Source organism: Pinus tabuliformis, chromosome 9 (assembly GCF_031772625.1).
Source record: "Pinus tabuliformis cultivar Carrire ecotype Pingquan chromosome 9, CPIR1, whole genome shotgun sequence".
NCBI classification, from domain to species: Eukaryota; Viridiplantae; Streptophyta; class Pinopsida; order Pinales; family Pinaceae; genus Pinus; species Pinus tabuliformis.
Genome location: NC_142307.1, coordinates 1,694,845,903 through 1,694,860,008, shown reverse-complemented (window position 1 = coordinate 1,694,860,008; position 14,106 = coordinate 1,694,845,903). Strand labels below are relative to the sequence as shown.

Here is a 14,106-nt window from a genome sequence, read left to right as displayed (position 1 = left end):
GGTGTTGGGCTACGGAAGCCACCTATCACATGACGAATGATAGATGGGCCTTGGTTAATGTGGGAAAGGGTAGGACATCAGCCCCTCCAGCATGCAACAATAATTGCTCGTGTGACCGCTCGTGTGAACGATTCGCCCTACTTTGCATGCAATCAATTTGCTTTGATCTAGGATTCAATGGGGTTGTATCACCCTCAATTATATTGCATTGTTCGTGAAGGACTTTGGTTGTTCTATGGCTCACTTATTATTGCGTACCCCTCTCCACTCTTATCTCTTTTGATACCTGGGTTAGGGTGGTAGTCGTCTATCTTATGATCCTCCTGTGGGCCTAATGCTACATTTTCTTGTTCATTCCTGCAATTTGAGAAAATTTCCCTATTTTTCCTAAACCGAAGGGTGTGTTGTCTGTGTCTCTGGTTGGTTTCGAGTTAAATTGCCTTGAACTCTCTAGGTTTCTCACCTTGGTCTTTTGGTGGGATTTTCATGGGTTGTTTGTGTGTGGTGTCCACTATTTATTTTAGTAGCTTTGGGTCTACTTGTGGTGTTGTTTTCTTTTGTGTTGTAGAATTGGTTGAAAGGCGGTGTTGTTCTCTAGGTGTTCTTACCTATTAGTTCTTCCTTCTTGGGGTCACTAGCTCCAGACCTCCCTCTGGCGTCCCGCTGCGACTTTGGTGTCAGTTTGGAATCTTGGAACTTTCTTTTCAATTTTCTCTCATGTGTTGTTTGTTATTTACCCTCTGGCCTCTTCCATTTTCGTCTCTCTCATCTGTTCTGATCTAGTTTGGTGGTGAATTTCCTATGGTGGGAATTTATGCATTGGATAATCTTTCTTGTTTGGTCTGTGACGAGGTCTGCTTGGTCCCTGGTGGAAGATGGTTGCACATTGAGGCTCTTAATTCTCTAGGACTTCATCCTCCTTCTGGTCTCCATCATGAAGACTAGACCCCGCTCGTCGTGCCTCCTGGACTCGGAAAGTTAGAAGGTTCACCTACTCATGTAGGTTCTCGGGATGGAGCCATAATTGTTCATGGTGGAAGTTCGAGGTCAGGTGCGGGTCCAACGAGGGGTGTGGGGCATGGGGGTCACAAAACCTGCAGGCATCACAGTTCATTAACAACTTCATGGTGGGAAGTCGCAGCAGTACGTCAATTCAATGTGGCCGTGGCGTAGGCAGAGGTTGCTGAGGACAGGGTCATGGTCATGCTATGGATTTTCGAGGTTGTAACAGTTAGGGACGGTCAGGTTCAATAGGTTAGACTCCCTCTAGGAGTACAGGAACCCCCATGATAGTCTAGGAGCTGGTGCAATTTGTCATTACACAGTTAGAAGCTCTTGATCGAAGGCATACATACTTTACCCCTCTCTGGTTTTGAACCTGTGACCTCTTAGGAGGAAACACATGCTCTTAACCATTAGGCCCACTCAAGCTATATACAATGGTGACATGTAGGATAGTTAGAAAGATGACGAATCTATTAGAAAAAAAGAAAAATATTTTTATGAAGGTAATTTATGATGAAAAAATAATAATTATAATATTTTTGAATGGAATGAATGAGGAGATGATAAATAGATTTTGAGTTATGAAGAATAATGTTTTATGCAAAATGAAAAGAAAGAAAAAGAGAATTACGAATGACATGGTCTTTTCTATTTTAAGTAAAGTTCTTAGGAATTCTATATTAATGGATTCAAAACAAAGTGTTCACAAAGTGATTTTTAATGTTGAATATTTTATATCATTTTTCTATGTAATTTTATAGGGTAAAAGAGATACCCTTTTCTACATCATAATAAGTTGTTTTGTTTTATTGTTAAATATGTAATAATGCTTATTCATAATAAAATAATAATTAGTAAACTTATTAAATGTATAGTTTTTTGGTTTTTTATTAACTAACACAACCACATTTACCAATGTAATTGATATACACGGATAATCGTATATGAATTATATCTACAACAACATGTACATCTACAACCACATTTACCAATGTTGTTGATATACACCAATAAACTTACATCAATGGCCAACCACACTAATAATTGTTAGATGTATTTTTTAAAAAGCTAATTATTTATGGTTATTAGTAACTATATAAATAATAATAACCCCATATATATATAGATAATATTAATTATTACATAAAAATTTGTTAATATTTTAATAGTTATATTCAAAACTACAATACAATATAATATATATATATATATATATATAATTAATTAATTTAATAATAAAATATTATAAAAGGTTAATATATAAATAGTTATAACTTAAATTATAATATAATTCATGTATAATATAATTATAGTATTTTTTTATTATTTACTATACATGTTTATCTCTCACGAATATGATAAATAATTATTATATATTTATAAATAAATGTTAATATTTTTTACATATTTACATAAACCAAAATAAATTATATATTGATTATATATTAAATTTAAAAAATATGATGATATTACTTACCAATAATATTAGTATAATATAATCAAGTAAATGGATTATTAATATTATAAAATCAAAGGATTAAAAAAATCCAACAAACTAATACTATAAATCGAAAGGATTAATAAACTATAGGAATTAATATTTAAACCCAAAAGATTAATAAAACCAAAGAATAAAAATTATAAACCCAAGGGTCTAATATAATAAACCAAAGAAATTAGTAAATGCAAGGGACTAAAATTATAAACTCAAGGCATCAATATAAAAAATAGAAGGATTAATAAACCCTAGGAATTAATTAAACCCAAATTATAAACTAAAGGTATCAATATTAAAAATAGAATGATTAATAAACCTTAGGAATTAATTAAATGCAAGAAATTAATAAATGCATGTGACTATTAATATTATAAACTGAAGCGACTAATAAACCCAAAAGTTTAATATTATAAACCTAATCAAGTAGTAAATCCAAGGGATAAATATTATAAACATAAAGGGTTAACAAACCTAATGAACCGATATTAAAAACACACCAGATTAATAAACTGTAGGAATTAACATTTTAAACCCAGGGGATTAATAAACCCATTAGATTATTAATATTATAAACCCAATGGATTAGTAAATCCAAGGGATAAATATTATAAATCTAAGGGATGAACAAACCTAAGGGATCAATATTAAAAACCCAAGGGATTAATATTTTAAACTCAAGGGATTAATAAATCCAAGAAATTATTAATATTATAAACCCAAGGAATTATTAATATGAAAGGGTTTAATATTATAAACCCAAGGAATTAGTAAACCCAAGGGATAAATATTATAAACCTAACGGATCAACAAGCCAAGGGATCAATATTGAAAAGAAAAGGGATTAATAAAGCCTAGGAATTAATATTTTAAACCCAAGGTATTGATAAACCCACATGATTATTAATATTATAAACCCAATGGATCAATAAATCCCAGAGATTGTTAATATTATAAACCCAATGAATCAATAAACTGAAGCAATAAACATAAAAAATCTAAGGGATTAATATTAAACCCTCGAACTAATATTAAACCCTAGGACTAATATTTAACCCATTATAATAGGGTCTAATAAACCCAAGGGATTATTAATATTATAAGCCCAAGGGATTAATATTACCAACCCAAAGAATTAGAAAACTCAAGGGATTAATGTCATAAACCCCAATGTATTATAAACCCACGTGAATATTATTAAACCTAAGGGAATAATATTATAAACCCAATGTATATAAACCCTAAAATAAGCAGGGTTGACCATGGTCCATTTTCATATTGAGACAACCTTTGTCGCAGTGCGACGTTCCACCATGGTTGATTTTCATATTGACAAAATCTTTGTCATAAGGTGACGTTGGACCATGGTTGACCATGATTACAAACACAAGGGATTCATATTAAACCCAAAGATTAATATTATAAAGCCTATGAATAATTTTATACCCTAGGAATATGAATCCTTAGATTAATAAACACAAAAAATTAATATTGCACCCAAAGATTAATATTATAAACCCTAGCAATATGAACCGTTGGATTAATAAACACAAGGGATTAATATTATAAACCCAATGCAGTAATAAACCCAACGAATAAATACTAAAAACTCAAATGATTGTAAACCCAAGGGAATAATACTAACCACAACAGATTAATAATATAAGCCCAAGTTGTTTAAACCCCAAGAAAAATATTATAAACCCATAAACAAATATGGTCAACCATGCTTAACCGTGGTTGCTTTTCATATTGAGACAATCTTTGCTACAATGCAATGTTGAACCATAATTAACAAATAATTTACCATAGTTAATTATGGTTTTCATATAATTAGTTTTTAGAATAAGAAAATCTATATCATAATAAATATTATAAGTAATTTAAGTCCTAAAATCCTAACATCAATATTATAATTATAAATAATTATACAAAACAACAATAATAAACATAATCACGATCAATATAAGAACCACACTACAAACCATAAAAACATTAATACGAAATATTAATATTAATACTATAATAATAATAAATATATAATAATAATAAATATGATAAACCATTAACGCATTAATAATAACATTTCAATACATTATAAACCATCAATGAATTTTAAAGCATAAATACATTAATATCCATACATGAATATATTAATACTTAAACTTCAATAATAATAACATTTCAATACATTATAAACCATCAATGAATTTTAAAGCATAAATACATTAATATCCATACATGAATATATTAATACTTAAACTTCAAGAATATTAATATAAATGACAAAGCGAGAACATGAAGGGCAACATTAATATTATAAATGTCAATAATATTTTGATTTACAAAAGGTGTATCAATACAACAAAAGTTAAAGTTTTAGTGTTAAATATGTAATAGTTAGTTACAATAAAATAATAATTAGTAAATTTATAGTTTGTTAAATATGTAATAGTATTTAGTTACAATAAAATAATAATTAGTAAATTTATAGTTTGTTGAGTTAAATTTTGGAATATCTATATTAATAATTATATTTAGTTGACAAAATGATGATGATCATCATCATTATGGTTAACGTCCATTGAGACCAAAATTTGGTCTATCGGATCTAATGAAACTAATTATTTAGTTTGATTTAAGATTTATTCCTATACTCAAAACGCTTGGAGAGAAGCCTCCCGAGCTCACTATAATTTTGACATCATAAAAAGCTAAAATATCGATCAACAAAAACAAACCACAAATTTAAGTCAACAAAAACTAACTACAAAAATTTAAATCTAAATTTATAGTTTTTTTTGGTTTTTATTAACGAGATATATTATTAGAAGTTAATTAATTGAAATTAACTTTATACATATAAATTGAATTAACTATAGATGGAAATATTTATTTATATATAGATAGAAATATTGTTATTCATGAATAATATTACTTAGTTAAATATTTAAATTTTATGACGCATACGTATACACATAAAAATACTAAAATGAATCCTATCATTTACCAGAATTTTAATTTACGTTGAAGATGAATGCTTTTACTGGAAGAGGTCATTAAAAGTACATTGTTACAATCTTGTGGATGCATGAATGTTCAAATTTTGGAGCACCGCAAGTGTGTTTGAATGGTATATCGTGGATTAGTCGAGACTATGATATGTTGCCGAGCTTGCTCCCATGATTCTGAGCAATGATGATTTGCGGTTAAAAAGCAAGTTGTGAATACAAAGAGTTCTGCTAACGCGTTACATTCTGGTGTTGTATGTATTGTTTCGTGGGTTACGAAGAGTAATCACAAGGACAAGGGCAATGCAATTTCTCGTAACTCGGCTGATTTCTGAAAAATGCGATACTCTTAAGTAAGTCGCGTCGCTGGGACGTTTCCCTGCACTGCCGTGACCTGTCCGCTGCAGTCTGACCTGTACTCCGCCTGCAAGATTCCTTTCGTCTTTGAAAGGCGCGGCCATTGGAAATGGAGGCAGCCAGGCGTTCCTTCTTCGGGTGGCGTTGCAGTGGGACGCGCAGACTGAGAATCTGCATGCACTGCATCTGTTCCTCTCTTCCTCCTCTTCGTGCTGCGCTGGTCGCTCTCCTCCCTTCCCTCACCTTCCATAAATACAAAGTTAATACCCACGAACTCTTCATACGTTCTCAGTTGTATTCCATCAGTGAAATTAACAAAGAAGAACAGAAAGAAGAGGAATTGGGTGTTTCTCCTCTGCAATGTCGACGCTGAAATGGGTGACTTTATTCGCCGCCCTTCTGCTTCTCCTTCAGTGGGGCACTGCGCATGAAGACATCGTCATGGATGGAGAGGTGGTGCAACAGCAAGGACGGTCGTGCGACCCGCAGAGATTGTCTGCTTGCCGGGACTACTTGCAGCGCCGGAGAGAACAGCCGTCGGAGAGATGTTGCGAGGAATTGCAAAGAATGTCTCCACACTGCCGATGCCGAGCCATAGAGCAAGCACTAGATCAATATCAGGGATCCGACTCTCAGGATGGCGCACCATTTAATCAACGACGCGGACGTCGCGGCGAAGGGCGCGGAAGGCAAGAAGAAGAAGAAGAGGCGATGGAGAGAGCCGAAGAACTTCCCGATAGATGCAACGTCCGCCAGTCACCCCGCCGCTGCGATATTCGACGCCACTCTCGTAAGTCACTCCAAACCAAGAGCGTTACCAATTATGGACGAACAATAATTAATTGTCATACTTTATCTGCATTTCTTTCTGTAAGTTCTTACATGCTATACACAATGATTTATTTTTGTTTTGATTGGTGTGTGCGCAGGTTATTCCATTATCGGCGGTAGCTCCTGAGCGACTAACAGCTACCACGTAAATAAAGATGTTGTTCGCACTCCAGCTACGTATGTAGTGGGTTTTGTAGGAGCTTATATAGGTTCTACAACATAGCCGGCTGTCTCTAGCATGTAATAAACGAGTGAATCAATGAACAAATGCATTATAACTAAATTACGCAGTTAAAGAAATGTTGTCGATAAATGGATTGTTTTTTTAAATTTTTTTTATTAATTAATTATCGAATGGGGATTAACCTAACAATTTTCTCAATGTCATGATTACGTGGATCATACAGTCCATTAATTGACGTCAGACCTGCAATACTCATATTTACAACGCGAGATAGAAGCATTAAATAGTTACGCCAGCACAATGTATTAATTAATATAAATTGGACATTATTTTGAGGTATTAATAGATAGAATATAAGCATTATTTTTATATTATAATCAACCGAGTATACTCAAATATACAATAATAAGTTTACTGTATTAGTAGTTTTAAATTTAAATATAGTAATATAGCTACTAGTAATTTTTTAGGGTTTATAGCTTGTCTTCCTTTGGAGTTTAAGATAGCTTGTCTTCCTTGGGAGTTTAAGGGTCTTTCCCTGTAGCAAATAAACCTTTGGGGTCTATGGTCTGTTTTCTCCTTGGATTTTCCTTGGATTTCTTAGTTAGGATAGATTTTACATTATTTCGATCAATAATTAAGGTACTCCCCTACGACTCTAAGTTCGTATATTTAATTTATATTTAAACCAATATTATTATCTAAAGAGTATATTATAGACTTTTTCTCGTGCATATTTTCGGGTTGATCAATAAGGTCTTCCTAAGACTCTGAGTTAGTATTTTTAATCTATATTTAAACCAATATTATTATCTAAAGAGTATATTATAAGCTTTCTAATTTGTTTGGCAAAGATTTGTTCAAATCCCAAGTTTGAGTTGTTAATTCTCCACATTATGAGTGCCTATGCCCCAAAAATAAGATTTGATTAAAAAATAATTTTAGATTTTGACCAAAAACTCTAAAACTAATCATGTTTAAACAACTCTTATAATGTGTATGGTATATTTCAATAAATTTAAATTTAAATTGATTTGTATATTAGCACAACCACATTTATTATTAAATATAAGCTTATATCAAACACATACACAATCACATTAATAAACAAGTGCTGCATGCAGCCAGTAGTCCCTGCCGGGGTCTGCCACAACAACACAATACAAACCTTTTGTGCAACATGTCTAAACTTTCTGTTTCGCTAAAAACCTGCCTTCGTCGAACAAACTTGCTACCTTACCTGAAAGATCTTGCTGTGTGCATGGCGTTGAAAGATCTTGCTGTCTGCATCACACAATCGCATAATTCACTTAATCGAATTTCAAAGGAAATACAATTTTCATATTAATTTAATGCGTTCATAGAAGGCTATCACAAAGGCATCTTATTCCAGAAGAGAGAAAACAATCGCATAATTCACTTGAATGTGTAATAAAACAACGCCCAGTGTGTTGGACAAGTTTAATTATTAAATACAAATTATATAATTTAATATTTCAAAATGAACATGGGTGTACTCTTCAAATGAAATAGAAAGAGTGATGAACTTTTATTTTTATGTAAGTGTAATTATGGCGAATTAGATATATATTTTTTTATTTTGGAAATTTTATATAATATTTGTGATATATAATTTTTTTGTTATTTTTTAATAAGTAGTTTTTATTTATGTAGACTGAATATTTTAAATCTTTATATTACAAATCTTAATAAATGTAGTTTAATAATCCAGTTATTCTATTACAAATCTTAATAAATGTAGTTTAATAATCCAGTTATTCCATATATTGTTGTATCAATTTAATATGTTATAGAAGTTGAATGTTTGGGGTATTGATCGTTTCATAAACTTAATCTTTTAAGCACTCATGTTTCAGATCTAAACCAACTTTGCTCATTCACATAACAGTCACGCTTTCTAGGATAAAACAACTTCAGTTGTTCTCTGGAGAATTTGGGAACTATTGATTCTGTCCTTGGAAGAAAGCGCAGAGAAACTACAACTCTTTCCCGCGAGGTCTTTATTCAGAAACACTGGAGACTGTGATGCAAAGAAGTTAAAAGAATTAGATATTATGTCTATGCTATAGGCTTAAATGAAGACAACGAAAGAAATCAATGCTGCCCTTTCTTTTTCAAGAGCTTTCAATAGACTTTTGGAATAAGTTACAAAATTAAAAAATCAATTCTGCATTATGAATATCAAATTCTTGTATTTTAGAATGAACAACGAATTCATTAACTTTTATTTCAGAATGAACAACGAAACTTAGACTTTTGGAATAAGTTACAAAATTAAAAAATCAATTTTGCATTATGAATATCAAATTCTTGTATTTTAGAATGAACAACGAATTCATTAACTTTTATTTCAGAATGAACAACAAAACTTTTAACTATATCATGTATTTCAGAAAGTTTAGTGTCAATGAAAAATTAAATATTGAAATACAGATTCAAATAAAAATCTGAGATCTTGAAATACCAATACCAAAAATTGAAAAATTGTATAGTTTAATTATGCATACAGACTTGAAATACCAATACCATAAAATAATTTGAAATGTAAAAATTGTATGGTTACATTACAAAATTTGAATAGTTACATTACACCCAAATTTCAAGAAAAAATAAATATTGAATACAGATTAAAAACTGAAAATTGAAAATTTGAGAACTTGAAATAGGAAATTGAGAACTTCAAATACAGACTTGAAGAACCAATTAGATATAATTGAAAAGAAAAAATTGAAAAAAGATTTCAAAATCGAAATATTTGCGGAGGATGTTTTTAATATTTTTCAAAAGAAGAAAATTAAAGGGAGGATCATTGATATTGATGACTCAATGAAGAAAAGAGAGAAAAAAAAATTGAAAAAAGATTTCAAAATTGAAATATTTGCGGAGGATGTTTTTAATATTTTTTCAAGAGAAGAAAATTAAAGGGAGGATCATTGATATTGATGACTCAATGAAGAAAAGTGAGAAAGTTGACAATGCGGGAGAAAAATAAATAAGCATGGAGAATAATTCAATCATCATGTTAGCCTTTATGAAATTAATACATTGTAACATCAGCAGGCTTAAGGAAAAGAATACAACGAATATTTTACAAATTTGTGTTAGCCTTTATGAAATTAATACATTGTAACATCATCAGTAGGCAGAAGGAAAAGAAGACGACGAATATTTCACAAATTTGCATTAGAGAGAAAAGGAAGGGAACATTTATATTACAAAAAGATTATCTAAATTTATTTATAACTATCGTAAAGAAAATTGAAAAGAAAAAATATTTATAACGATCAGTCAAAGATTTTGACTGGAAATAAGGATTTGAAATTCCAGGTCTCGTCTATTCCTTTCCTATATGCTCACTAATCTCGATAGGTTATGTTCACGCGGTACATTTTTTTTTTATGTATAGCCAGAAGCAAACACTGCGCAAAAACCCAGCATCCACCTTTTGATGCTGTTCCGAGGTCTTAACGAGAGTCATTCGCAACTCGTGTTACATAGGCATTTCGTTATGTTTGTATTTTATGATTGTAATTAAGATATTTTAACAGGTTTCAATTTTTCTAATGAAAAGATTTACACTTTACTTGGCAGTGAATAATCAAGAAAGAGAGATACGTGAAGTTGGAGACTAGATATTCTATTAGTCTAATTCCGCTTTTTTGCTTCAAAGCATATATTGTATTATTGTATTTGAGTGCATTAAGCGTGTAGTCAAAAAAAAGAGAGAACCTGCTTTGATGGTGACCATGAAAGGAAACAAAATGAATTTGGAATTTGGTTGCTTATTAGTCCTTTATTAAGTAAAGGGAACACATCCGGCTACCATATAAATGGTGGGCATTAAATGAAATGAGATGACTCTTCCAAACAGGAAAACTACAATTTAATGGCGGCTTAAGTTACTCCCTTGTTTATTTAGTTACGTAGACAGAGTATCTATATTTTCTGGTCATTGCGCACTTAAAAGCTGCTGCTCGTTGCGAAATAGCCTATCCACACACCATTAGCACATGGATTAGATTCATCAGTCAGTATGGATTAGCCCGTTTTAAGAAGAAATATATATAATTTACAGCAGCGAAGGTGGCAGACTAGATGTTGGATCAACATCAATAACAAATGACATCGTGAATAAATGAAAGAATGTGTTAGTCCACAGAATAATGACAGCAGCATCCTACATACAGCTACAGGAATTAATTACTAGAGTTTAATATTAAATAGCGTTCATCAATCGATAGAAAGACTTACGAGAACGGCGCTGAACGTCGCAGCGGCGGGGAGGCTGGCGGACGTTGCAAGTTTCTGGAAGGTATGCGGCTCTCTCCTCCACCTCCTCCTCTTCTCTTCCACGCGATTCGCGGCGGTGGCGGCGCTGATTATGTGCAGCCTCAGAATCCATGAAGAGGTCCTCCATGGTTGAATCATACGATTGAGATTGATGGAGAACTTGTTGTATGGCTCGGCATCAGCATTGTGGAGACATTCTTTCCAATTCCTCGCAACATCTCTCCGATGGCTGCTCACTCCGTCTTTGCGAATAGTCGCAGCACTGAGATAGTCACCCCGGATCACAGGACCGTTGTTGTTGCAAGCCCTCTCCATACATCATGCCTTCACATGCATCAACAGTTGGGGCGCCCCATTGAAGGAGGAAGAGAAGGGTTACGCCTAAGCTCACCCATTTAAGAGCCAGTCTCGTAGTGATCGGAGGGGAGAAGACGCCCATTACTTTTCTTTCTTCTTTACCTTGAAGGATAGACAGTTATATGGAGCGGCAGTGACAAGGTGGGAAGACGAAGTGGATCCTAATACTGTATTTATGGAGGCGTGGATCCTAATAGAAGTGCAGAACAAAACAACACGAAGAAGAGATCGAGAGTCGAGACGAACACATGTAGCGCATGCCTTATCTCACACTCCACGTCCCAACTGAAGCCATAGAAAGATGGAACGCCTGCCTCCGTTTCCAATCGCCGCGTATTTCACCTGTATCCAAAGTTTGAAAACCCTCATGCGCATTTATTAAATGGTTGCAAACATTCTGGATTGGAAAAAAACTTTTAACCAAAGTTTGAAAAACCTCATGCTTGGAAACTTTGGATAAAGCTATTATACCGGATATCATTTTAACATCGGGGCACGTGAAGCGTGCAATAAGACCTCCAATTCACAACTTTGGTTATAAATTTCTTACACCGATATTTGCAGAGATAAACTTTGGTTAAACTTTGATAGTGCACAAATTTTTTTGGTCAAAAGACCGGTTAATGTATGGTCAACGATCGATCGATCGCTATTAGTCCCAGGTAGGGACTAATAATACACAACCATATAAATAAACTTATATCAAAATTATAAACTCTTTATGATATTAAAACCCATTATTTTAAAACCACTACTAATATTATAAAAAGATAATTATTAAAAATGGTAAAAACATAATTATTAAAAAATAAATAAAATCAAACTCTACTCTACCCGACACTAAACTAAATAAGTTGTTACATTGGCTCACACTCCATGTTTTATCTCAATGAAATCATTGAGGAAACCAATCCTTACATTTTCTAATAATGTACTAACCTACTAACTATTTATGAAATATCTTGATGTAAAGAAATTTTTAATAATGTACTGACCTACTACTTATGAAATATCGTGATGTATGATTGATGTAAAGAAAATCACTACATCAGAAGATAACCATTAGCGTAACTATTATATGAATGAGTTACTTTACGCGGCTGTAAGTTCTCCTATTACAAGCCCGTAATGTTGGATGACCATAACTCAAGGATAAATAAAATTTTCGTAAGAATGATCTGTACAAATTGTGCAGTTAATTGTGAATATGACTAAGCATTCAGGATTAAGATATTACGTTTACCTCCATGTACACATGATGTAAAACTAGTGTAGAAAATGATGTAAGATCAAGTAGTAGAGAATATTGATTACTTATCATGCTAATCAATAAATATATTGACTTAGTAAAGTGAGTATTCGAAATTTTATTGACAAAAGGCTCAACCCATGCCACCTCAAATTTCAATAACTATTCTTATCGGTTGTACAAAACTACATTCATAATTTTAGTATACAGAAAATAATAAATAATATCAATTTTAGTATAGAGAAAATAATAAATAACATCAATATAATACATCAATACAATACAAATTTTGTAGTTATATAATTTTGAATATGATTAAGCATTAAGACAATACATTTACCTCCATGTACACCCAATGTAAAACTCTTGTAGTAGAGGATGTAAGATTAAGTAGTAGAGAATCACCACATTTGTTATAAATTTTTTAATATGACTAAGTCTCAAGGATTTTACTTTAAATACACTTAATGTAAAATTATTTAAATAAAGAATCAGAACATAAATATGATGAAATACACAAGATATTTTTTTTATCTAGGCCAATGCCCAAAACTGATTTTACAATACATGACCAAGTTTGCTTATAAAAGAAAATAACATGTATTTAAATGTAACTAATTCATCTACTTAACTTCAACTGACTCATAGTGAACAAAATATGTTTATTATACTCTCAAACATTTAAGTCTCTAGTTCCACACACTATAGAACAATCAAGACATGAGTGCTACACAATATGGAATATTCACACGAATTCTACATCATCGAGAACGTTCTATGTATCCATTAACTTCAAGTCTCCCCTTTAATGGAGAAATGAATTACTTATCACACCTAACTTGTCTCTACATAACAAGAACTTGTATTTTCCTAAGGGCTTAGTAAAGATGTTTGCCACATTATCATTTGTATTACAATAGATCAAATTAATTTCCTTTGATTGTATATTTTCTCATACAAAACGATGTTGCGTCTAAACATGCTTTGATATTTCATGATATATTGGGTTGTCTTCCAATTTGATAGAGCTTTGATTGTTACACTTGATAACTATTGGTCCTTCATGTTTTTCTATTATATCTTCAAGAAATCTTCTTAGCCAAATTGCTTCATAGGTTCCATTGCATATGACCTTATACAGTGGAAGACAAAAAAATAATTAGTTGTTTCTTGATGCTCCATGAAATAATACCGGATCCAATACTGAATGCATAGCTCGAAGTGGAATTCCTATCATCTGGATCTCCTGCCCAATCAGAATCTGAATAACATGTCAACTCAACATTCAAATCATTAGTATATTCAA

General features: G+C 32.0%; 2 pseudogenes; one reads left to right on the top strand and one right to left on the bottom strand.

Moving 5' to 3' along the window:
* Positions 1-6,183: 6,183 nt before the first annotated feature.
* LOC149155397 (2S albumin seed storage protein PINP1 pseudogene) lies at positions 6,184-6,826 on the top strand (annotated as a pseudogene).
* A 4,294-nt stretch (positions 6,827-11,120) lies between these two features.
* On the bottom strand, positions 11,121-11,657 carry LOC149155396 (2S seed storage-like protein pseudogene; annotated as a pseudogene).
* Positions 11,658-14,106: the final 2,449 nt, after the last annotated feature.